Consider the following 27,810-nt stretch of genomic DNA (forward strand, 5'->3'; position numbering starts at 1 on the left):
AGAAAAGTCTGAACAGCCCAAGGTGACAATCCTAGCAAAATAGAGATGCTGGAATAGAAGTACTCTTTTCATTATATTCCTCTGTATTTCCATTACTACCTCTTTCTCTGCATGAGAATTTAAGTAAAATCATATAGACAAAAACCCAAAAAAGTCCTGAAATTTTTAAAAAAGAAATTAAAATATTCAGGAGATAAATTGAAGGAGAAGATGGCCAGTTTGAGATCATAATTAATGACCAGCATGACATAGTGAAATAACTAACTTAGAACTCTGAACAAAAATATAAAATGTTGAGAATTAGGAAGCTAAATAAAACAAACATGAAGGGTAGATTAGGAGACCTAATGTGTACATTTAAGTCTGAATTTGGTAATAAGGAGTTCATAATCTGAGCCACCGTCAGCTCCCGGTCTTGTTTTTGCTGACTGTATAGAGTTTCTCCACCTTTGGCTGCAAAGAATATAATCAATCTGATTTTAGTGTTGATTATCTGGTGATGTCCAAGTGTAGAGTCTTCTCTGGTGTTGGAAGATGGTATTTGCTATGACCAGTGCATTTTCTTGGCAACACTCTATTAGCTTATTCCCTGCTTCATTCTGTATTCCAAGGCCAAATTTAACTGTTACTCCAGGTATTTCTTGACTTCCTACTTTTGCATTCCAGTCCCCTATAATGAAAAGGACATCTTTTTTGGGTGTTAGTTCTAGAAGGTCTTGTAGGTCTTCATAGAACTGTTCAACTTCAGCTTCTTCAGCATTACTGGTCAGGGCATAGACTTGGATTACTGTGATGTTGAATGGTTAGCCTTGGAAATGAACAGAGATCATTCTGTTGTTTTTGAGATTGCATTCAAGTATTGCATTTCGGACTCCTTTGGAGACTATGAAAGAAAGTAGGGGAGACCACTAGACCATTTAGGTATGACCTAAATCAAATCTCTTATGATTATACAGTGGATGTGAGAAATAGATTTAACGGATTAGATCTGATAGAGTGTCTGATGAACTATGGATGGAAGTTTGTGACATTTTACAGGAGACCGGGATCAAGACCATCCCCATGGAAAAGAAATGCAAAAAAGCAAAATGGCTGTCTGGGGAGGCCTTACAAATAGCTGTGAAAAGAAGAGATGTGAAAAGCAAAGGAGAAAAGGAAAGATATACCCATTTGAATGCAGAGTTCCAAAGAATAGCAAGGAGAAATAAAAAAAGCCTTTCTCAGTGATCAATAATGCAAAGAAATAGAGGAAAACAATAGAATGGGAAAGACTTGAGATCTCTTCAAGAAAATCAGAGATACCAAGGGAACATTTCATGCAAAGATGGGCTCAATAAAGGACAGAACTGGTATGGGCCTAACAGAAGCAGAAGATATTAAGAAGAGGTGGCAAGAATACACAGAAGAACTGTACAAAAAGGATCTTCACAATCCAGATAATCATGATGGTATGATCACTCACCCAAAGTCAGACATCCTGGAATGTGAAGTCAAGTGGGCCTTAAGAAGCATCACTATGAACAAAGATAGTGGAGGTGATGGAATTCCAGTTGAGCTATTTCAAATCGAAGTGGTAGTGGCCCCATTAACTGCTTAAGAGCCCAGCTAATATCAAACTGAACATATTTTGCTATCAAGCAATAACGGGTTTCTTAAGAAAAATCATGATGTTACAGCTAAATCTTGGGATAGAAGAAACCTTGACTTGTCTTTTTGTGGGAAAGAATCATTTCAAATTTTGTGTTTCAAGGTTAGTAGCACAGAGTAGCATTTGTTATGATGAACACAAATCAACATCATATATCAGTTTGACATTTAAGTCAATAGCACATTTCTAAAATAGAGGCACTGTGTATTAGTAGAAGCACAGAAAACCTAACTTGGGCCTGGCTCTAGCACCTCCTGGGAGAAGGCAATGGCACCCCACTCCAGGACTCTTGCCTGGAAAATCCCATGGACCGAGGAGCCTGGTGGGCTGCAGTCCATGGGGCTGCTAAGAGTCGGACATGACTGAGCGACTTCACTTTCACTTTTCACTTTCATGCATTGGAGGAGGAAATGGCAACCCACTCCAGTGTTCTTGCCTGGAGAATCCCAGGGACGGGGGAGCCTGCTGGGCTGCCGTCTATGGGGTCGCACAGAGTCGGACACGACTGAAGGGACTTAGCAGCAGCAGTAGCAGCTAGCACCTACTGACCTGAGGTCTAGGATATATTACTGAATTTCTTTGAGTCTCAGAACAGAATCATCATGGTTGTTCCACCTACCTACAGGGTTTTTGTTGTGACAATCAAATGACTACTTTATGTAATAGGGCTCTGTAAGCAAGAACACATGAAGTATGTGGAGAATAGCTTTTTTTTTTTCTTTGTGGAAGGATTTTGTTCAGTCTTTTCTGTTAGATATTAGATTTTATTTGTCCTTTTCTCATACTGCTCATGGGGTTCTCAAGGCAAGAATAATGAAGTGGTTTGCCATTCCCTTCTCCAGTAGATCATGTTTTGTCACTGGAAAAGACCCTGATGCTGGGAAAGATTGAAGGCAGGAGAAGGGGATGACAGAGGATGAGATGGTTTGATGGCATTATCAACTCGATGGACGTGAGTTTGAACAAACTCCAGAAGTTGGTGATGGACAAGGAAGTCTGGCATGCTGCAGTCCATGGGGTTGCAATGAGTTGGACACAACTGAGTGACTGAACTGACTGACTGACTGACTGTCCTTTTCTGGATGCATGTAGGAAGGAATTTATCTGTGGTACAAAATCTGAATCTCCAGAGATGATGTTTGAATAATAATAAAAAAGATTATTTTATTCTTATCCTTAGCATAATAGAAGTACCATATTAGGGAAATCTATAATTAGGTTGAATCCTGAAACATGTACTTAAAATACAAAATGAAGTTAGTCTACTTGGAATCATTTAAATTTTTGTAAAATGTAATTTCATGAAATGACTAAGGACATAATTTTCATGTAGCAATAGATGCCATATAGCCTTCTGGAGGAGATGATGTAAAGGTATAATAAAATATTATGTTCTTCCTAATGGTATTTTTCAACCTCAATATATTATGTAATTCTAAGTGATTACTACAAGTAGATGTTTACTGGTACTACAGAAATCTATTTTTGTTATAAAGGAAAGTACTTGTACTTAGCACTCAAACATTATGTCTTGGAACTCCTTCTTTAATTACAATTTATATAAGTTTAATAAATTCAAATAAGATAATTCAATTTTTATATTTTTCTATAATCAACAAGAGACCATGTTAATAGGATAATTTTCTCTTGATGAAAGTAGTTAATTATTTTCTGTGGTGGTTTCTATGTGATATTATCTCACAGCTCCCACAATGCTATATTTCAGCATTCTGAACTTTACCATAGCCTAATCTTTTTATAATGTAAGTTATTAAAGTGTTTTTAGCCTGTTTAATTTCTTGGTCTTAGTTGTGGGCTTAATTTTTTCTATTAGGTCATCACAGTAATTTACAGTAGCTATTGTTACTACTTTATTAATAAGAATAAACAAAAAATGGTATTAACTGAAGTTTTAATTTGTCTCAAATGAAGGACAGTATAGACTAAAGTGTCAGAATTCACATTTTTTGCAATTAGGTTGTACATATTAGGTAGCTATATCTGTCTATATCTACTATCATTTTTATCTATTTGTCTACTATGTATCTGCCTACCTACCTATCACTTGAAGTAAAATAGAATATTTAATTCCAGCTGGAAAATAATATCATGGAAAATACCATGGGAAACTACATGGACTTTGAAATGAGACAAGATTTCAAGTCTATCACTTACAGTTTTGTGATAACTTTCAAGTTGCCAAATTTCTCTGTCTTGGTTGCTTTACTAAGTAACACAGTGGCTAGGTTCATCTCTCTTCCTTTCACAGCATTTTCTACCTACTTGTTGGTTGTCAAACCTTAACATGCAAATCGGTGCTATAGAGATCTTATTCCAAAGTAGATTCTGATTAAGTAGGTCTGCAGTGGAGCCCAGGATTTTGCATTTCTATGAAGTATTAATACATTGTCCACCTGCCTCGGTTTGAGTAGCAAGGTTGTAATGTACACTGGGAAGCAGAAGGTTTGTTCTCTGAAGTGCTCTTCTAACACCTAAAATGGAGAGTTATTGTGGCAGTTAGGAATAAGAGATGTATAAAATGACTTTCCTGGCTTCTGACAAGAGAGGAGCTCAAGAAACATCATCATTGCAGTCTTTTTTTTTTTTTTTGAATAGAGTTCCTCTCGGAGCCCTGTTTTTCTTTATTTTTTAAGATGTGGTTATAATTGGCACAAAAATTTTATTAGTTTCAAATGTAAAACATAATGATTCAATATTTGTATATATTACAAAATATTCACCACAATAAGTCTAGTTTAACATCTGTCACCACAGGTAGTTACAACATTTTTTTTCCCTTGTGATAAGGACTTGGAAGATTTATTCTCTTGGCAACTTTCAAATATGCAGTATGGTATTATTATAACCACTGGCCCCATACTGTAAATATGTTACATCACCTTGACTTATTTTATAACTTTGTTTGTACCTGTGGACCTCCTTCACACATTCACTCACCACTCCCTGCCCCTTGCTGTCCCACTTCTGGAAACTGCAAATCCATTTTCTGCATCTATGAGCTCGGGTGGTTTTGTTGTTTTGTTCTGTTGTTTTTGCGGTCATCTTCTTAGGTATTACATCTTCGTGTAAATAAATCATTTATTTGGCAGTAAAGCAGGTCACAGCTGGGAGTATTATTGGAATCATTTTGTGCAGACCCCTTATTTATAGAGGAGGAAACTAAGATTTCTAGATGGAAAGTTCCTATAGGATAGAAACTCAGACCTCATGATTGTGAACTTAACTCTCCTTTCATCCCATCGTAGTAAGAAAGGCCAAATAAGTTTGATATCTAAAACATCCAGGAAGGAATGATTTAATTTTTCAAAGGAAACGAGGCCTTAGAAGCTGTTCAAACAGAAAGAAATTCCAAGAAAGTTAAAAAATGTCAGTGGGAACCCAGACTTCCTTGTGTTACCTTTGCTTATTGTTTTGAATCTTTTTTTTTTTTTTTTTTTGGCATTTGAGTTGGAAAACGGCACATTCATGCAAAAATGACTTTGAAGCTATAGTATGTATTAAGGAAAATCCTGTGGTTATCTGGTGAACCACATTGTAAAGTTTGGGATGTGTATTTTCTGCACCTCATTTTTACCTTTCTGTGACCCTTTTTAATGACCACCTATTTGCCAGATGCAGAATTTTCCCTTATCCACTAGTTTTGCCCTAAGGAGATCTTGATCCAATATACTCATTCAAGCATTAGGAATCCATTGGTGACTCCTTGTAGGTATATTTGTATTAAAAACAAAAATAACAATAGACACACTTCAAAAATTAGAAAATGTGTTCAGATTCATTATTTAGGGCTTCTTTCCAATATTATTGATATTATAGAAACTGCTTTGCCTCTTTGGAAGCCTACCATCTACTCAGATTTTATAGTAACATTGAAAGGCAACCTCTAAGGATTATTTTTCAGATAAGATTTCATGGAGTACTTAAATAGTGGATGTATGCTTGCTTGTTATTTTGTAGGTGATTAGAGAAAACAGAATTAGGTCTAAGGTGCTCAATAAATAATAACATTTCATCTTTCTCTCCTCATTCTACACAGGTTTAGAAGCAATTTAGAGATAAAGCCACACAATTATAATGTAGTCTTATTACTGATACAGATGAATTTAGGAACTTTGGGTCTTTTAGCCAAGTAGGTTTGCTAACAGTTTGCCCTCGCAGTGGAAAGACTCAGCACATTTAGTTCCAGTTGCAATGATTGCTCTGAACAGTATCAGATCTCCCCATAGGAGCACCTCCTTCTCTACTTCACAGAATGGAAGAGCATGCTTTTTGTGGGCAGACCTGCTGCCAAGCAGTGGGTGAGGAAAAAAAGAGCTGAGTCATCCATGACCAGTACCTGCTCTGAGATTTTCTAATCAGAAAATCCACATTTCCTCCTCTGGGGGAGATTTGAGAGGAGAAAAGAAAGGAGGTCAAGAAGTTACTTTATTGAATGACCCTCAGTAAGACGTTGGAGAAGGCAATGGCAACCCACTCCAGTACTCTTGCCTGGAAAATCCCATTGATGGAGGAACCTGGTGGGCTGCAGTCCATGGGGTCGCGAAGAGTCGGACACGACTGAGGGACTTCACTTTCACTTTTCACTTTCATGCATTGGAGAAGAAAATGGCACCCCACTCCAGTGTTCTTGCCTGGAGAATCCCAGGGACAGGGGAGCCTGGTAGGCTTCCGTCTATGGGGTTGCACAGAGTCAGACATGACTAAAGCAACTTAGCAGCAGCAGCAGCAACAGTAAGACGCAGGAGAAAAGTGATCTTTCCTAATGTTTTGCACATGGCTTTGTTCCCTTAATCCATTGGCTTAACCACAGGTTAATATTGTTAATGTTACTCTTTTCAATGAATAATTGCTTTTCAATTTTCAATAATAGTAATTTTCAAATATGAATTATTTTCAACAGGTTGCATTTTCTTTTTGTCTCTACTTATCTGACTTCTTTATCTCAATTGTTTCTGAACTTGACTAGGGACCAGGGGATCTTTTTACTGGAATAGCTGGAATTCTTTATCTTTTCTATTGGGCCAGAAAACCTGAGAAAGACACGGAGAGTGGAATTTAGGCATAACAATTATTAATATATACCTGATAGGTGACTTAAAGGGTTTGCTGCTGCTTCTGCTAAGTCGCTTCAGTCATTTCCAACTCTGTGTGACCCCATAGACGGCAGCCCACCAGGCTCCGCCATTCCTGGGATTCTCCAGGCAAGAACACTGGAGTGGGTTGCCATTTCCTTCTCTGATGCATGAAAGTGAAAAGTGAAAGTGAAGTCGCTCAGTCATGTCTGATTCAATCTTTGAGACCCCCATGAACTGCAGCCTACCAGGCTCCTCAGTCCATGGGATTTTCCAGGCAAGAGTACTGGAGTTGGGTGCCATTGCCTTCTCTGCTTAAAGGGTTTCAGTTCAGTTCAGTAGCTCAGTCGTGTCCAACTCTTTGCAACCCCATGAATTGCAGCACGCCAGGCCTCCCTGTCCATCACCAACTCCCTGAGTTCACTCAGACTCACGTCCATCGAGTCAGTGATGCCATCCAGCCATCTCATCCTCTGTCGTCCCTTTCTCCTGCCCCCAATCCCTCCCAGCATCAGAATCTTTTCCAATGAGTCAACTCTTTGCATGAGGTGGCCAAAAGGTTTAGATATTAGCAAATAATAATTAAATAATTAAAAGGTTTAGATATTAGCAAATAAGTATCACTTGGGTTTTTGGCTTGTGTTATGCCCTTTCAAAAATTTGTTTGGTTGTTTCTTAAATGGGGGAGCCTGGTCAGGTAACTTCATGCCTTTCGCTTAATTAGCATGGGCTACTGCCTATAGCCAATGGCACCCCACTCCAGTACTCTTGCCTGGAAAATCCCATGGATGGAGGAGTCTGATGGGCTGCAGTCCATGGGGTCACTAAGACTTGGACATGACTGTGCGACTTCACTTTCACTTTTCACTTTCATGCATTGGAGAAGGAAAGGCACCCCACTCCAGTGTTCTTGCCTGGAGAATCCCAGGGACAGGGGAGCCTGGTGGGCTGCCCTCTATGGGGTCTCAGAGTCAGACATGACTGAAGCGACTTAGCGGCAGCAGCAGCAGAAGCTGCCTGTAGAGCTTAATGCTCTATTTTGTGGTTTTTGCTTAAATATATGTCACTGTTTCTTTTCTGGCGAGTAAGCAGGATATGTCTTTTAAAAAGCACTAGCCATTTAGGAGGCTAGAGAATGTGGGCTGCTGGTGTAAACTGAATACACAGGCTCAATTCAAGCCTGGTATTGCAGTCAAGTGGCAAACAGGCATGAACACACGAAAAATGTGTGTTTTAGTCCTCAAAACTAATAGTGCATCAGTAAATTAAAAAAATCTGAAGGCAACCAGGAACTGCATGTGTCACTGAGCAAAATAGAGCGGCGCTAACTGTAAACTCTTTGAGGATGGGCAATGCTAAGGGAGGAGTTTCAAGTCCTTTTACTAAAGTTAGGACAACATGAAGGAACTGGTAATTAAAAACTCTTGTGAATGTTTCTAGATACATGAGACTTGTTGAGGGATTCAAGGAGGAATCAGAGTTCAGAAAACTCACATCAGTTTTATTATCAGGGCAATAATAGTGAGAGAATAGAATGAAAGGGGAGAAGATAGGCTGATTCAGCTGGAAGGAGAGAGAGAGTTTGTTAAAGAGGACTGCTGGCAGCTTACAGAACCAATTGGAAAGTGATGAAAGGGAATTGAGATGGTGAGAAAAGCAAAGGAGGTGAAATTAACCTCTTAAAAGTTCATCCGGGGGGGACTAGGAAATGACGATCCATTAGGTTTTCTTAAATCTCAAACACTAAGCATAATAAAGTCTAAGACAAAATTTCAGAGAGCCAGTTGGAGCAATTAATTTAAAAGGGTAAAGGAGCTCTTGAGAGGTGGCCTTTTAAAGCTAAACCTCAAAAGAGAGTAGAAAGTGGTTGCCCAGGGCCTGGGACCTGGGGGTACAAATTTCAGATATGCAAGATGAATAAGTTCTGGGGATCTATGGCAGTGTAACCATGGTTGGTAATACGGTATTGTATAGTTGACATTGTTGGGAGAGTAGGTTTTAAGTATTCTCACCCAAAAAATGTATTAAGTATGTGAGGTGATTAATACTGTGGTGATTATTTCACAATTTATACATATATCAGAACATTAATTATACTTATTCAGTCTATACTTTTTAATTTGTCAACTGTACCTTATTGGTGCTTATACTTTCGTCTGTGAAGTGGCATCTGTCCTTATACTTTCGACTGTTGACCAAAAAGCTTTGTGCTGTCGTTCTCTCTCACCCTGGACTTTGTAACCACAGATTTTTTTTTTTTCCTTAAGAAATTTTCAATTTTACTTCAGAGTTGGAGTTTTTAAATATTTACTCAGCAGAGAACATAAGAACACAAATATAAAATGAAAAATCTTTACAATGTGGGAAAAAAGCTGAAGCTTAAAAGATCATAGTAGGACTCCTGAGATTATGTTGGCTGTGTTAAATAAGTATAAAAATCTGGGCATGTTGAAGAGAGGAAGACAATAGTGGTGTGAAATGATCAGAGAGGTGTTAGATGATTGATGTGCAAAGTGACACAGTCATTGTAAGTGATGCTAGGAATCTCCTGTCTCTTTAGGGAACAAACCCAAGAGATACATAGAATTAGGATTCTAAGGGAAGCAGCAAGAGAGATAGGCTCATTAGAGGGGATCTAGGCAAGATAATGGTAGTTTGAATCCAATCTTGGGTTAGCTGTTCAAAGGATACTTTTGTTATTCTCAGTACTTCTTGACTTAATCTCATTATAGGAGATGAAAACGAGAGGGTTATATTAGAAAATAAAATATCTGGGCCAGAAAACAAAGGGAAATAAAATGGAAAGAAGATGCTTGAACACAGCAAGCAATGCTGCCCTACCTGAGTTAGAGAAGGAAAGGGGCCAACCTCAAAGCAAAGAAAATTATTTAAAACTTAGCTGAGTCATCTTGAAAAAAGTAAAAAACAGCACAGAGAAAGAAAACTTTAGAGGCATAGTCCAGATTGTAGGAAAATATATAGTAAAAGGGAAAGCTACTTAACTCTTGGAACAATGAAGCACTTTTAAAATAGGGGCATGAGGATCATGGCAGAGGGCTTTGTCCTCACTTAGCACCCAGGGTCACAAGCTTGAGAAAGACCATCTACGTGTCCTGCTGGGGGTCTGAAGAGGCATTTCTGTGGTTGGTACGTGTGTGGTAACATTTTCAAAGGCAGGTTTCTGGATACATGCACACCACTGTTCGCTGCAGCACTGTTTACAATAGCCAAGACTTGGAAGCAATTTAAATGTCCATAGCAGGCAAACGGGTAAAGAAGATGTGGTACGTGTTTACAATGGAGTATTACTCAGCCATGAAAAATAATTGAATAATGCTATTTGTAGCAACATGGTTGGTACTGGAGATTAAAATAGTAAGTGAAGTAAATCACACAGAGAAAGACAAAAGTCATATGGAATCATTATATGTGGAATCTAAAAGAAATGAAATAATTGAAAACAAAAACAGACTCACAGAAATAGAGAACACATTTCTGGTTACAGTGAGGGATAGTCTGGGAGTTTGACAGTTACACACTGCTGTATTTAAAATAGATAACCAAAAAGAGCCAACTGTATAGAAAAATATACAAAAAACAAGCAAACAAAAAAACAAACAGGTTTCTTTTTTAGTAGTGTCCTGGGAAAAGTTAGTGATTACAGCCACTATGGTCTAGGATGGAGCTTACATTCAACTAAGCCTAAAGTGCTAGAAATATGGAGTTCAACTACAAAAGAAGGTTAAGAAGTTTTGATTATGCAGGAAGGAAAAGGAAAGTGCTGTAAATGAGAATTGGTGACTGGGTTTGCCGCCAATGTGTATCTCTAAATTTTGTAGGAAAATAAGAATGCCATTCTCTGAGAGACAATAGTATCAGTATCAGTTCAGTTGCTCAGTCATGTCCAACTCTTTGCGATCCCATGGACTCTAGCACATCAGGCCTCCCTGTTCATCACCAACTCCCAGAGCTTGCTCAAATTCATGTCAGTGATGCCGTCCAACCATATCATTCTCTGTTGTCTGATTTTCCTCCTGCCTTCAATCTTTTCCAGCATCAGGGTCTTTTCCAATAAGTCAGTTCTTTGCATTATGTGGCCAAAGTATTGGAGCTTCATCTTCAGCATCAGTCCTTCCAATGAATATTCAGGACTGATTTCCTTTAGGGTTGACTGGTTGCATCTCCTTGCAGTCCAAGGGACTCTCAAGAGTCTTCTCCAAAACCACAGTTCAAAAGCATCAATTCTTTGGTGCTCAGTTTTCTTTATGGTCCAACTCTCACATCCATACTTGACTACTGGACTAGATGGACCTTTGTTGCAAAGTAATATCTCTGCTTTTTAATATGCTGTCTAGGTTGGTCATGACTTTTCTTCCAAGGAGCAAAAGTATTTTAATTTCAAGGCTGCAGTCACCATCTGCAGTGATTTTGGAGCCCAAGAAAACAAGTCTGTCACTGTTTCCATTGTTTCCTCATCCATTTCCATGAAGTGATGGGACCAGATGCCATGATCTTCATTTTTTGAGTGTTGAGTTTTAAGCCAACTTTTTCACTCTCCTCTGTCATTAAGAGGCTCTTCGGTTCCTCTTGGCTTTCTGCCATAAATGAGGTGTTATCTGCATATCTGAGGTTATTGGTATTTCTCCCTGCAATCTTGATTCCAGCTTGTGCTAAACCCAGCCCAGCATTTCACATGATGTACTCTGCATATAAGTTAAATAAACAGGGTGACAATATACAACCTTGACGTACTCCTTTCCCAATTTGGAACCAGCCAACTTTAACCTCCTGATGCAAAATTGCTCTCAATTGGGTTTCAGTTCTCAGTGTGTGTGTGTGTGTGTGTGTGTGTGTGTGTGTGTGTGTGTACATACATATCTCCTCTGCTCATCTGGAATAGATGGATGGCATCCTGTTTAAGCTGAGAATATTCTCCTCCTCCCTCAGGCACCACCCTAGTGGTGTTGCTCTAATCTTTGGCCGAAGTCCTGGGGTCTAGGAATTCAATTTTCTTGGAACAGCTGCTCTAATGGTCGGGGATAGCCTTGACTTCTAAATTTTGTGAGTGTGGAGTTACTGCCTTGACAGTGTTGTGTCTATTAACTCTTCAGACCCTCTGAAAGTGAGCAATAAGTGGTTTTGGTGGTGAACTAATTTAAATTTGGAGATGCTTTTTGTGGAAGATGGCTTGGTTTGATGGACTTGAAGGAAATCTGGTTTAACTGAGTCATCAAGAGCTTTTCTGGTTGAGACTGAGAAGGGGAAATTGGAGCATGTTAACTTGTATTTGATTTTCCAGTGTATTTTAGGGCTTCCTTGGTGGCTCAGCGGTAAAGAGTCTGCCTGCCAATGTGACAAAAGAGATGTGGGTTTAATCCCTAGGTCAGGAAGATCCCCTGGAGAAGGAAATGGCAACCCACTCCAGTATTCTTGCCTGGGAAATTCCATGGACAGAGGAGCCTTGTGGGCTACAGTCCATGGGGTTGCAAAGTGTGACATTACTGAGTACACAGCACACATAATGTACTTTATGTTTGAGATTTCAACACCAATTCTTAAGAGCAAGAGAATTTGACCTTGAACTTTCAATATTTGGACAATTTCTTTTTCCTGAGAACTTGATAGTGGAGGTTATGTTCAAATTTGGCATTGTATTTAATTAGGGGTGTGTGTGTGTGTGAGAGAGAGAGAGACAGAGACAGAGAGAGACAGAGAAATTAAATGCCCTTTCAGAGCCTTCAGCAGTCACTATGTGTGTGTGTGTGTGTGTGTGTGTGTGTGTGTGTGTGTGTTTGTATGTGTGTATATATAGTTACTGACTTGGGGACAGTGTCCCCATGCATTTGGGAGAGTGACAGTGCTGATGCTTCACAATTGAGTAAATGAAGACTTGTGAGCACTTTCAGGGTGAAGGGACTTTCTTTCCTTTGACATCTCTTACCCACGTAGAGGGAGATCTGTTAGAATAACAACTTGAATCTCTGTCTATTCTCTGCCTTTCTTCTTCCCGTCAGAGGAAGGAAATGACTTATCTGGTCAGTGGAGTTGGAGACAGAATTGAGCCTACTTAGCTCAGGTCCTTCCTCTTTCCTTTCTTTGGGTTTGACAGCCTGCAGAGAGCACACGTTCTGTTCTGGGCTTTCATGGACTAAGATTTACCGAGGCAGCTTCCCACGGATAGGCCTCTAAGGGTGCAGCTGTGCCCATGACTGGTTGGATACACCCACAGGGAATTAGGCAGATGGAGTTAGTGAGTCCTGTCATCTGAACACCTAAGCCATATACGTCCTTTCTTTTATCAATAATTAACAGGCATCTGTTCTCCGTCCGCCTGATCCCTATGTCTGTATCTGATTGGTGTCAAATTTGGGTAAGGAATGAAGACATCATTTATTGGGTTCCTTCAGACCTCACTTTTGGAATCATGACGTCTCCTAATGGTATATTTTGTTAATATTTTAAAGTAAATGTCTTATTATTATTCAATTGTAATCTATAAAATCTCTAAGGTCAACGAGGCATAAGATACTTTAGGAAGTATAAAAAAAAGATCTGATTTTGAAAAAGACACAGCAACACAGAATCAAATGGCAAGTTATCTTTGAAGTTGTCTATCCCAATGCATTTTTTCACTTTTTCTTAGTGGTTAAAGAAACTAAGACTGAGAGAGAGGATAAGATACTAGCTTAGGTCGTACAGCTGATTTGTGGCAGAATCATTTCCTTTTTCCTTCTATAACCTTGACATGAACAGAGTTTAGACCTGTAGTTGAATTAGATCAAAAATAAATGTTTACCAAAGTCCTATAAATCTAGGAACTGCTTTTAAAACAAATCACCTAATTTAGCTCACTCTTCCAATCAGGTACACTCTGTTGTTTATGATACCTTCTTTACCCTTTTGAGAGTAATAATTTTTTCTCTACTTTCTTTATTTCACTTGATAAATACTGATCTCTTTCTGTGTTTCTGCTGGAGCTTGAAATTAATATAGTTTTCTTTACCAATATTACCAATTATATGAACATCATGATGGCTGTAGGGCTTAAATAATGTTGAAGAGTAGTATAGGGGTAGATTGAATTGTTAAGAAGAGTGTTCCATTTAACAGATGGATATGATTAGGTTGGAGAGACAAAGAATGGTTTGGTCACAACAGCAGTCTCGCCACTTTACAATCCTTGGGGCACCAACATTTGCTTCAATGCCTGCAAGAACCTTGCTACTGGTTCGCCCTCATTCCCCATGTCTTTTTGTAACAGAATGTATAGTTTGTTTATATCCCTGTGTGTGCATATGATACTACTCCCTTAAGTTAGAATTTTAGAGTTGATTAAGACTTTGGGTTAGATTGAACGATGAATATATTGAGATACAGGAAAAGTGGCTTGCCCAGAGTTGATTTCCACTAATGGGAGAAACAAGACTTGAACCCTCAACTCTTAATTTTGGCAAAAACAAAGAATTTTTTTCTCTTGCATATAAGCCTAATATAAATCCATTTAGAAACTTGCAGCAATAGAAATGTAAAAATGAAAATATAAATGGTATATAATTATGAATTTCAGAGGTATTGACCTTTGGTATTTATCTCTCCAGTAATCTCCCTCTGCTTATTTACTCCTGTCACCCTAAAGATTTGTCCTAGTTAATGTAAATATCTGTGCATGACTTTTTAAACTATCAATTTCATAATACATTTCAGAGATATGTCTTATTATATTTAAATATCCACCTGTTGCCTGACATGTTTGTCCAGACAAGATTTTTTCTTTATGCTACATGTTTTTTTTCTGGCAATTAAAACGCCACTGAGTATTTGCTTTAATACCTTTATTATATAATTGCATTATGCTTATTTTATGTATTTTATTTATCTGGAATGTATTATAGTGAAGGCTGTAGAGTGGAGTTTCGGCTTTGTATTTTCCAAGATAGTAACTTAATACTTTCCCAGTGGTACCCACTGAATTGCCTGTGTTTTTTTTTTCCTCCACACTGATGCATTGATGCAGGTATTCAGAGTTTTATACTTGCAGATACACTTTAGAATTATTGTATCAATTTCATATTTTCCACCCCCTTGGGATTGTATTAAATTTATAGGTTTCATTTAGGGAAGAAACTGACATCTTTACAATGAAGTCTTCCTATTCAAGAAGAAGATGATATCTCTGCCTTTATGTGAGTCTTCTTTATCTTCCCTCAGTAGTTTTATAGTTTTCTTCATTATAGTGTCTGCACATTTTTATTGCTTATTTCATTTTTTGGTTATTGTTACTGTTAGATTTATACAATTTACTTATAGTTACATTTAACAGTGTTAGAGATTCTGTATTTTTTAGGCATTTGGGATTTTCAAACAGTACAATAACATACCTTAAAATAATTGTTTTTCAATTTTGTCAATATTTATACTTTGATTTTATTCTTATTTTTAATTGCACTGGTTAGCACTTACAATGTGAATGATCATATTGTTTACAAGTATTTGCCTTCTTTACGAGTTTGATAGAAACAGCTTTATTATAGTTTTATTATTTAATGTGATGACTGTGCCAAATATGTCAACTAAGTATATGACTTATAAACCTTGTACTATGGAAGTTCTATTTTCATTTAAAACATAGATAATTATGTGTGTATATACTTATATGTATGTATACACTATATATACACTATGTATGTATGCATGTATATAGGTATGCCTATGTGTTTTTGTATATATATATATATGCACATACATATATGTGTGTCTATCCTTTTAAAACAAATTCTGATTGCCATGAAATAATTCTTCATGTTCTGTGATTATAATAAATACATCATGGCATTTTATTATCATGAGTATAACATGCTGCTGCTGCTGCTGCTAAGTGGCTTCAGTCGTGTCTGACTCTGTGCGACCCCATAGATGGCAGCCCACCAGGCTCCCCCATCCCTGGGATTCTCCAGGCAAGAACACTGGAGTGGGTTGCCATTTCCTTCTCCAATGCATGAAAGTGAAAAGTGAAAGGGAAGTCACTCAGTCATGTCTGACTCTTCGCGACCACATGGGCTACAGCCTACCAGGCTCCTCCATCCACAGGATTTTCCAGGCAAGAGTACTGGAGTGGGGTGTCATCGCCTTCTCCGAGTATAACATAGATAAGTAGAAATGTGTGGGTTGTGGTAGGATGATCTCTAATACTATACCAAGTGTATCTTCCACTGTCATGTTTTGCTGCTAAAATTCTGACTGAAAAGATTTCTTTTTAAATTAATGAGTATGTCTTATAGTAAAGACTTATTCATTAATTTAAATTAATGGAGTGAATTATTCAGAAAACCACATCTTGAATATGTTGTGGGAAAGTTGAGGTCTGTATGGGCAGGGTAATGGGACCACTATAATGTAGAAAATTCTCTTACCTCTTTCTTGGAACCTGAGGGTGAAAGGAGAATATTAAAGGATTAAGAAAATTTTAAGATTGGATTTTGGAATAAGAAATTTGTGCTTTTCATAAAGTATATTTATATTTCTATGTAGGTTCATGCTTAAATAACTCTTCCTCTAAAAGAATGAGGGATAAATTCATGCTTGAGACTTGAAATTTATGTATTAAGTGTGAATGGGTGACCTTAAAATATTCAATGTTTTATGAAAGAAGAAGTTCTCAAGGAACAGTGAAACTTTTTTTTTTTTCATTGTGCCTGGTGACTGTGGACAAGTATAATCTTACAGAATGGAAAGATGCAGAAACCATAAGAGTTTATGATTCTGGAAAGAGAAAGAATTGGTGGTGGAATTCAAGACAAGCTATAACAGCCTGAAAATAGCCCAGAACAGAAGGAAAAACCAGAAAAGGGTCAGACAATACTGATATAGATGGAGAGTATTAGAACACCATGACCCCAGACCTCACTGCTAAGATGAAGATGAAATGGAGGTGGTGAGAAAAAGTACCTGCCAACCAAGAGAATTCAGAAGACCTTTGCTGCTCTGGTGAAGGAAACAATTTTGATTCCAGAAGTCCAATTTAGTTCTGGTCCCTAAATTGGATTTTGTATTCCAGAGACTGTGAAGGAATAAGCACACCTTGGATTGGGGCAAGGGCTGGAGTCATCGTTCAAGAATTCCTCTGTGAGGAGAGCTCGCTCTCCCTCCTTCTGTGATGCCCTTCTACCAGTGATGACTGATAGCTGACAGCTGAGAAGATGGGCTCGCCTCCTGCCTTAGTAGACTGTAGTCTTCCAATAAATCAATAGGCAGAGAAAGAAAGGAACATTTCATGACAAGAGGAGAAGGTAGAAAAATACCAAGGCTCAGAAGCAATTTCATTTGCCTTTAGATAGAGTAAAAAGCAAAGTTCAGATGGATTAGAGCAAGTATGAGTAGGAGGCACTCACCTAGGGATCAGGCTTTCAACTTCTGGAGCTTTGTTTCTCTAACTTCAGGACTAGCCTGATAGATAAACAAAATGTGCTGTGTCTTATCTGTTCTTCTAATTTTTGAATATTTGTATTTTTCCTTATTCATCTATTTCCAAGCTCCTTTATTTTTTTTATTTGATTTACAATGGACATTTCTAAATTTGTTAGTTATTGCCTAAATGTAGAAGTGAGTTTTAAAATTTAAAATAAGTGAGTTTAAAAATCTTTTTGTAACATAGACTATATTATTTTTGAAAGTAAGTGATGCCTTAAAAATGAAAAACATAATATCTATACCTAAATGTTTCTATTTCCTTAGTTTTCATTTTTCTGAAAAACAGTAGATCAACTTTTAGGTTATTAGTCCACAGATAAGCTGAGACTCAGAAAAGAAAATGAATGAATGACTTAAATTTCAGGTCTTTTATTATTTGAGAAATAATAAAAAAATAAGATGATAATCCAAGAAAGTAAAAAAAAAAAAACAACCCCTGAAGAAATACTAAGTTTGAGTCCATCTTATATCAGAGATGAGTGCAAATGACATTTTCTTAAGGCTTTCCATTAGCAAGTATATTAAAAAAAAAACTACTATAAACTTTATATTAGGTGGTATGTTAAGCTTAAGAAATTTAGCTCATTTTTGCCTTAACACCCCTGTCTTAATACCTTCACACTACAGGTATATGGAGTATAATAAAGTGTATGAGAATAAGAAAAGTAAAAAAAAAGGTCATTAAGAAAAGGAGAAAGGTAAATATAGTGAAGAAACCATAGGTTGGAGGATAAACAACAACAACACACACCTGGTTTGGGATCCAGTAGAAGAAAAATAATACATGAAGAGACCAAGAAGGGTAGCCAGAGATAGGTGAGGGGAACTAGAGGGGAGTGATGGCACAGAAGCCCAGGAAAGAAGAGTTCCAAGAATGATGATGTGGTCAACTGCTGCAGAGAGTTCTATAAAGATACATACAATGAGCATCTGTGGAGCTTGGTGATATGGAGGTGGTTGGTGATACCAGAGAAAAAAAGGATAGAAGTGAAAACCAGATGACAGTCAGAGTGGAAGTGGGAAGGAAAGAGGAATTTGACGGGACATCAGGTTACAGGAAGAGTTTGATTTTCACCATGTTCTATTATGAGGATATAACAGCATTAGAGGGGGAGCATTGATTGAAGATAAAAGCCCAGAGAAGCTATTGCTGTAATGTGGATCCTGCAGATGTGGGAGGAGACTGAGTAGATTGCTGAATCTAGGACAAAAGAGCAAGTCTTGCTTCTCCAGAGACAGGAAGGGAGCTGGAATCGTGGTTGTAGATGAACAGTTGCTCTTGGTTGACCCATGAGGTGTTGATATTGAAGACCAAACCAAAAGAAAAGACTGAATGTTTAGAATGCCAGTTCTCATGTTTGTGAATTTTTTTTTTTCTCCTTGCAGTGTACTGTAACTTAAGAATGGAATTGAAGGAGAATGATGATTGGATGGACTCAGTGATAGGGCTTTTTATAGACAGATGTGACAGAAAAGCAGTGGGCGTAAGAAAGTTTTGCATAATAGGCTGGCTAGAAAAAAGGTAAAAACAGATTGGATGAACAGAACTGGAGACTGGTAATCAGGAAAACAGCAATCTCAACATTAACTAACATGTTATCAGTTTAAGAAACCCTGTGGTCAAAGTGTGGAATCTGAATTTTAACACCATGGATTGTTTAAGGCATCACTGTCCAACCTGGGAACCACTGGTCATGAGTTGATATTGACCACTTGAAATGTAACTAGTATGAACTGAGATGTGCTGTTGGGTAAACTATATACCAGATCTTGAAGACTTTGTATGACAAAAAAAAATGTGAAAAGTTTCATTTATGATACCTTACATTGATTACATGCTACAATTATGATATTTTGGCTATATTGTACTGTTTTAGCTTTTCAGGGCTGCTGTACCACAAACTGAGTGCTCAGAAATTCATTGCCTCACACTTCTGGAGTCTAGAAATCTGAGGTCAGGTTGTTGACAAGGTTGGTTCCTTCTACAGGCTCACAGGAGGAATCTGTCCCATGTCTCTCTCCTGGCTTCTGGTGGAGAAGCACAGTGATTTGCTGGAAGTCCTTGGCATCCCTGGGCTTTGTGGAAGCATCATCTAGTGTCTGCCTTCATCTTCATATAGCATTCTGCCTGTGCCCTTATCTGTGTCCAAACTTCCATAACTTATAAGGGCATCAATCATATTGATTAGGTCTACTGTGTTTCCATATAACCTCATCTTAATTTAACTAATTTATGTCTTCAAAAGCCCTGTTTCCAAATAAGGTCACATCTAAGCTACTGAGAGTTAGGAATTAAACATGTGAATTTTGGGAGAACACAATTCAACCCAAGAAGGATTATATAAAACATGCTAGTAAAATTAACTTCATCTGTTTCTTTTCACTCTTTTATTATGACTACTAGAAACTAAAATCATTCATGTGACCCACACTGTGCTTCTCTTTTACACTTATTTATAATATTTGTTTTTGTTGTTCATTGGCTAAGCTATGTCCAATTCTTTGCGACCCCATGGACTGCAGCATGCCAGGGTTCCTTGTCCGTCACTATTCCCCAAAGTTTGTTCAAATTCATATCCATTGAGTTGGTGATGCTATCTAACAATCTCATCTGCTGCCACCCCCTTTCTCCTCCTGCCCTCAATCTTTTCCAGCATCAGAACATTTTGCAGTGATTTAGCTTTTTACATCAGGTGGCCAAAGTATTGGATTTTCAGCTTCAGCATCAGTCCTTCCAATTAAAATTCAGGGTTGATTTCCTTTAGGATTGACTGGTTTGATCTCCTTGTGGTCCAAGGGATACTCATAAGTCTTCTCCAGCACCACAATTCAAAAGCATCACTTCTTCAGTGCTCAGCCTTCTGTATGGTCCAACTCTCACATCCGTGCATGACTACTGAAAAAATTATAGATTTGACTAAACAGACCTTTGTCAGCAAAGTGATGTCTCTGCTTTTTAATACGTGGTCTAGGTTTGTCATAACTTTTCTTCCGTGAAGCAAATGTCTTTTAATTTCATGGCTGCTGTCACCATCCACAGTGATTTTGGAGTCCAAGGAAATAAAGTCTGTCACTGATTCCACTTTCCCCCCATCTATTTGCCATGAAGTGATGGGACCAGTTGCCATGATGTTGAGTTTTAAGTCAGCTTTTTCACTCTCCTCTTTCACCTTCATTAAGAGGCTCGTTAGTTCCTTTTTGCTTTCTGCCATAGAGTGATATCACTAGCATATCTAAGGTTGTTGATTTTCTCCCCGCAATCTTGATTCCAGTTTGTGATTCATCTAACCTGGCATTTCACATGATGTACTCTGCATATAAGTTAAATAAGCAGGGTGACAATATACAGCCTTGATGTACTCCTTTCCCAATTTTGAACCAGTCCATTGTTCCCTGTCCAGTTCTAACTGTTGCTTCTTCATCTACATACAGGTTTCTCAGGAGACAGGTAATGTGGTCTGTGCTGTGTTTGTGCTAAGTTGCTCAGTCATGTCCAATTCTTTGTGACCACATGGACTGTAGCCCGCCAGGCCTCTCTGTCCATAGGGATTCTCCAGGCAAGAACACTGGAATGGGTTACCATGCCTTCCTCAATGTGGTCTAATACTGCTGCTGCTGCTGCTGCTAAGTCGCTTCAGTCGTGTCCGACCCTGTGCGACCCCACAGACAGCAGCCCACCAGGCTCCCCCGTCCCTGGGATTTTCAAGGCAAGAACACTGGAGAGGGTTGCCATTTCCTTCTCCAATGCATGAAAGTGAAAAGTGAAAGTGAAGTCACTCAGTCATGTTTGACTCTTAGCGACCCCATGGACTGTAGCCTACCAGGCTCCTCCATCCACGGGATTTTCCAGGCAATGCTAATTGTGCATTTCGTATATATGGGCACTGTTCTAAGATCTACATATATTATGTCATTTTACCCTTAAAACAAATCTATTTGGCATGTGGTATTGTTTCCCACTCATTATAGAGGGGTGCAGGAGTCTGCCCAAGGCCAGGTAGACAGTGAATAGCAGGACCAGCATGTGACTGTGGGTGTCCTGGCTCCAGAATCTGCACTCTGACCAGCTCTAAAATTGTACATCTTTATAGATAAGTTAATATATTTTGTCAGTCTTATGAATTTTAAAGACATAATTTCATCATACTTCTTGGTCCAGTGTAATCTTTCCTAAACGTCTGTCTTTATTTCCACTTTTCTTTGGACTCTGCTTCAATTTTTTGATAGCTATTTACTTCTAGCATCCTTTACTAATCAATATCTTTTTTGTTACTTATATGTGTTATGTGCTTTATGTACTTAAATACTTTTGCAGTAGAGCTATATATTTTTGCTATTTTAATTTGTCTTTTATTTTAGAACCTCTAGCTATTATTAGGATACAAACTTCTGTATTTGTGGAATTCTCTTGAGAAAAATAACACATCATATGCATTAAATTAATGTTTATGTTTGTAGTTATATTAGACACTCTTTGAAAAATCATAGCACAATAGAATGAGATGAAAATTCAAACTATCCTGTTGATTAAGGGAATAATAACATAAAACTTTTTACTCAAAGTGAAAAAGACATTTAAAAATGTATTTGATGGGCAATGGTAGATTTAAATAATTTAAGTTTAATTAAACATAAAGTTTCATTCTCATAAAGCTGTGTATTTATATATTGAAATATGAGTGAATGTAAGGATTTGCATTCTTTGGCTCTGATCACTTGTTCCATGACCTTGCTTTTAGATAGACAAACAAAATCAAGACAGATTGAGTGGGAGACTAAAGAAAGTTCTTTCAACTTTGGGATTCAAATTCTTTCTTCTGATATTAGTACAGTATCCTATTTTCCTACCTTCTCTAGAGCTTCATCTTCAACCTCAGTAATCTTTATCTTGATTTTGAAACTTGTATTCTATCTTGCCTTTACTGACCCAAATTTTGCCCTTTGGATGTGACTTCTGTCTCTCACTTGGGGATGGTAGTTTGGTCTTGACTTTTATCATGTTTTTTCCTGATGAGTGTTTTATACTCTAACTCCATGAGGTTGAACTTAACTATAGCTAAAATTCCAATTAATCCCACCAGTATTACTCATTAGGAAGACTCAGATACTGCCCTTCCTGACAATTGGTTTGGATCTTTTAATTTCTTTGTTAATAGCTGTGCTGTGTGTGTGGGTGTGGGCTAAATCGTTTCAGTCCTGCCTGACTCTTTGCAGCCCTATGGACTATAACCTGCCAGACTCTTCTGTCCTTGGGATTCTCCAGGCAAGAATACTGGAGTCGGTTGCCATGCCCTCTTCCAGGGGATCTTCCTGACCCAGGGGTCGAGCCCATGTCTCTTATGTCTCCTGCAATGGCAGGCAGGTTCTTTACCACTGAGCCACCTGGGAAGCCCCATTGTTAATAGCTATTTCCTGAGAATTTATGACAAAAATGATTTTTAGAAATTTGTGTATGATAGCATGACACTTTTATAATAAAGGGCTTCTATATCCTATGATTGAGTTTGTTTACCTATTGCTGAAATTTTTACATGAAAAATGTAGTAAATCACCCAAATTTAGTTTCCTGTATCTGTGGAACATCAGTGTTGACATGTGTGCCAGTATTTTTTAAATTTTTATTTATTTTTAAAATTTATTTTTAATTGGAGGATAATTGCTTTACAATGTTGTGTTAGTTTCTGCTGTACAACAATGTGAATCGGTCATAAAGTATACATATATCCCCTCCCTCTTGAGCCTCCCTCGGCCCCCGCATCCCACCCCTCTAGGTTATCACGGAGCACCAGATTGGACCCCCTGTGCTTTACAGTAGCTTCTCACTAGCTCTCTGTGTTACACATGATAGTGTATATATGTCAGTGCTACTCTCTCAGTTCGTCCTTCCTTCACCTTCCCCTGCTGTGTCCACAAGTTTGTACTCTATGTCTGTGTCTCAATTCCTGCCCTGCAAATAGGTTCATCAGTACCATCTTCCTCAATTCCACATATGTACTTTAATATATGATATTTGCTTTTCTTTTTCTGACTTACTTCGCTTTGTATAACAGGCTCTAGGGGTTGAGTCAGTTGAAGTGAGCCAGCACTTTTAGAGCAAACATGCTAGAATTTGCCACAATTCACCCAGAGATCTTGTTATAATATTTACTTCGGAGGCACATCCCAGAGAGTATGACTCAGTAAATTTGTGTGGGACCCACAGATCTGCACTTCTGACAAGAGGCCTGGTGATGTTGATGGTATGCTTCTGAGGACCACACTTTGACATAGACCACATCTCTAGGTTATCATTGACCCAGATCACTTGGTAACATATCAGCAGTAGGTAATATGTCAACTTCATTCATCTAAGGACAAATAAAAATAGAATTAGAATATTGGTAATTGTTTTGATTTTCAAATGTTTTAATATGCATATGTATAATGAAAGAAGAGTGGCTAAACTCAGCAGTAGATCTGGTAAAAGCTATATCCTGGAAATCCTAAATTAGGGGAAATGATGGCTCAGGTTATTTAAGGCAAGGTATGTTAAAAAGCTCTTTTTCCCTAAAATATGTAATATTTTCTTCAGCAAATACATACTTCAACATGAATTTAAACCTACTTAAAAGCTTCCTGGTATGGAAAATAAATCCTTATGGTTGGATGAAGACAATTTTTTTTTTTTTACATTTAAGGATATGTGCTTTTACATTTGTTATTATATTTAACATTACATTGAGGTAAAATCTGTATTTCCACTATCACTGTAATTTCTAGTGTCAGAAAATCAAGTAATGTAATGACATTTAGGTATGGTTATCTACCTTTAGATTATAGTTAATCAAAAAACTTTATTGTAAACAATGAAAATATAAATTAGATTTTTTAATGATATAAGCAGACTCAAAATTCTTGATCTAACATTTCACAAATGACTTCTTGTTTATTTTCTGAATCAATAGAGTGGTTCTTGAGTACATACTGTTAGTCCAGCAGTTGGTTAGGTAATCAGAGGCATGAGGGTGACAGGAGGCCTCAATTCTACCTTTAGTCCATTCTCAGGGGCTAGCATATGAAGCCTCCCAAATTTATTCTACAAGGCAGTATGCTTTAGGTATTTGAAAAAGGATAGATGTGTGACTTGAAAGTAGGCTAAAAAGAGGTGTAAAATTCATGAAATTATGTGTACATATATGTAAATGAGAGTGGGTAGGTGGATATAGAAGTAAAGAGGAATCGGGTAGCATTTGCAATTCAAACTACAGATCATATCATACATTTGGAAAATACTGTTTCTTTTAATCTTTCATAACTTACTGATAAAATTATTTTTATCCATTAAAATTGAGGATGTTCAAACAAGGCAATGTAAGGAAATATTTATGAGAAGAGTAGCATAGTAAGGAACACAGGACGATGGGTGTGAGTGTATGTGTGCAGCTTAGATCTGTCTATGATGTTCATTCATGTGATTTATGAGTGGTTACCCTGCGCCTTGTGCAAGGTATACATTTGGCAAACATATCAGGAATAAATAGAATAGAAATTTCTGTGTCAGTCATCCATGAAAGATGCTGGAGAATCTTCGAGAAAGTCTACTCTGTAGGTTAACACGGTTAACCCCATTGACAGCAGAGTATTATATTCTACATTTGTCTCTTTTGTTAAAATTAATGTTTCATGTCATTATTGAAATGAAGTGTTTATCTTCAAGTGTATTATTTCATAGAACCTTTTAGATTTGCATTGTATATGTAGTGACCATGGGAATTGGCTTCATAGGTCTCCAGCTACAGGGATCTGGCCTGACCAGGGGCCCAAGTGCTGAGCTGTGACATCCTTAACTGCATCCTGATGAGGCCACACCCTCAGGTCTGCTCCCCATCATCCATAAATGAAGGTGGCAGGGAAATTATGTCAGGCCTGTTCTTTGGATACATGGAAGGGACTTCTGTGACTGCTGACTTTGATTTCTGACTGCCCTGACTGCCTTGCTGAATCTTCTGTAGACTACAGTCGACTGGGGCACTGCCCCCTCCAAACTTCTCTTCCTACCTTCACTCCTGATTAGACTTTCATGGTGGTCTGATAACTCTCCCAATGTTTCCTAGCTCCCTCCCAGTTTTCTCTCATAGGCATATTCCAAATAGGATATTTGTAAGTCAATCATATATTGGCATCTGCCTCTTAAAAGACCCTGCCTAACACTGTTGGTCAGAGTTCTCCAGAGAAACAGAACCAATAGTATAAATATTGTGTGTATGTATGTATGCATTTTTGGGGGCTCCAAAATCACTGCAGATGGTGACTGTAGCCATAAAATTAAAAGATGCTTGCTCCTTGGAAGAAAAGCTATGACCAACCTAGACAGCATATTAAAAAGCAGAGACATTACTTTGTCAACAAAGGTCCATCTAGTCAAAGCGATGGTGTTTCCAGTAGTCATGTATGGATGTGAGAGTTGGACTATAAAGAAAGCTGAGTGCTGAAGAACTGATGCTTTTGAACTGTGGTGTTGAAGAAGATTCTTGAGAATCCTTTGGATTTCAAGGAGATCCAACCAGTGCATCCTAAAGGAAATCAGTCCTGAATATTCATTGGAAGGATTGATGCTACAGCTGAAATTCCAATACTTTGGCTACCTGATGCAAAGAGCTGACTCATTTGAACAGACCCTGATGCTGGGAAAGATTGAGGGCAGGAGGAGAAGGTGATGACAGAGGATGAGATGGTTGGTTGGCATCACCGACTCAATGACCATGAGTTTGAGTAAACTCCTGGAGTTGGAGATGGACAGGGAGGCCTGGCTTGCTGCAGTCCAGGGGGTTGCAAAGAGTCAGACACCACTGAGTGACTGAACTGAACAGAACTGATGTATCTATATGTATATAGATCTGGTTTACGTGATTAGAAGGCTGAGAAATCCCATGGCCTGCTGTCTGCAGGCTGGAGAATCGGAAGAGCCAGTGATGTATTTATAGGTCAAGTCCAAAGGCCTGAAAACCAAATGAGCTGATGATGTAACTTCCAGCCTTAGGACCAGAGAAGACTGATGTTCCAGTCAGGCAGCCATGAGAGAGAGCAAAGTCTTCCTTCGTCGGCCTTATTGTACTGCTCAGACTCAGCAGGTGGGACAGTGCCTACCCACATTGAAGAGGGCCATCTTCTTTACTCAGTCTACTGATTTGTATGTTAATCTGGTCTGAAAACACCCTCACATGTACAACTAGAGATACTGTTTAACCAGCTATCTGGGTAACACTTGACTCAGTCAAGCTGCACATAAAACTAACCATCACGCTAACATACTATTTCAGGGACTATACAACCATATACCAAAGAGACATACACTCAGACAAACCTGAGGCCAATAATGACGGCCTTTAATCTTGTTCTCTGAATACAGTGGTGTTCATGAAATCCAAAAGGTGCTTAGTCAATGTTGGAACCCATCCAGCTCAAGAAGCCTTCTCTGTGAAGCTTTCCTTAACTTTTGATTCACTCAAGGTGATCCTTTTTCTTTTGAACTTCTTAATATATACTATATGGGAAATTGCCTTAGTGTACACAGTGCTATCTTGATTCCAGGATCCTTCCCTTTAGTGTGTTCATTCATTTATCCAACATTTATTGCAGATTGATTTTATGTCAGGTATGATCCTGGACACTGGGACACGAGTGCTATGTGTTCGGCATATAGATTACAACAAGTGCATGGTTTTTCTCCTCATATGAAAGCAAAATAAAACTGTCTTCAATTACATTAAGATAGTTTTCTTTTTTTTAGTGGAGAGGCAAAAGTACCATAAAAACTGAAGTAAAATATGAAATTGTCATTCTGTTATATATTAAACAATGAGAAAATCAGTTCTAATTCTTGATATATATAATTGCTTTTTCTGGAGCAGAGACCAGTTCAGAGGGCCTCTTAAAGTTCAACTCATTTTTATTTTTTTTATTTCACAAAAGCGTTTATTATAAAAAGTAGAAAATATAGACAACAAAAAACCCTTAAATTCTCTATAACACCACCATCCAGAAATAATCACTCTTGAATTTGTGCTATACATCCTTCCAGATGTCTTGTCATAAAACACACACAGCTATTTTACCAATACTTTGGCCACCTGATGCAAAGAGCTGACTCATTTGAAAAGACCCTGATGCTGGGAAAGATTGAGGGCAGGAGAAGGGGATGACAGAGGATGAGGTGGTCTGTTGGCATCACCGACTCAATGACCATGAGTTTGAGTAAACTCCTGGAATTGGCGATGGACAGGGATGCCTGGCATACTGCAGTCCAGGGGGTTGCAAAGAGTCGGACACAACTGAGTGACTGAACTGAACAGAACTGATGTATGTATATGTATATAGATCTGGTTTACGTGATTAGAAGGCTGAGAAATCCTATGGCCATCAATCATTTTTTCCATAAAGTTACTGAACATCTATTCATTCATATATCCAGGTTTCCACTGTCCTGGAACTTGAGTTTCATTTCAAGGTAGCATCTCTGGAGCAAGGTTACATGGGTGCCATCTCTGTCTGTCTGTCTCTCTCTCTGTCTTGTACTACTGTTTATCAGTGGACATGCCATGTTACACAACTGAGACTGATTCT

The 27,810-nt window shown here is 38.1% G+C and overlaps 1 protein-coding gene and 1 long non-coding RNA gene across 5 annotated transcripts in view; both read left to right on the plus strand.

Annotated features, from left to right (window-relative positions):
* Positions 1-27,810, plus strand: part of GPC5 (glypican 5) — a 710,259-nt gene that overhangs the window by 213,267 nt on the left and 469,182 nt on the right. The gene's annotated exons all lie outside the window — the stretch shown is intronic.
* LOC129624618 (uncharacterized) overlaps positions 1-27,810 on the plus strand; it is a 52,308-nt gene that overhangs the window by 14,429 nt on the left and 10,069 nt on the right. Inside the window, exons 2-3 of one of the 2 annotated variants that reach the window (XR_008701068.1) lie at positions 14,847-14,924; positions 18,595-19,634. This is a non-coding gene — a long non-coding RNA (uncharacterized LOC129624618). Of the gene's footprint in view, positions 1-14,846; positions 14,925-18,594; positions 19,635-27,810 lie in introns of those variants that run through there. The other variant, XR_008701069.1, reaches the window with a different exon arrangement.

Source organism: Bubalus kerabau, chromosome 12 (assembly GCF_029407905.1).
Source record: "Bubalus kerabau isolate K-KA32 ecotype Philippines breed swamp buffalo chromosome 12, PCC_UOA_SB_1v2, whole genome shotgun sequence".
Taxonomy (NCBI): Eukaryota; Metazoa; Chordata; class Mammalia; order Artiodactyla; family Bovidae; genus Bubalus; species Bubalus kerabau.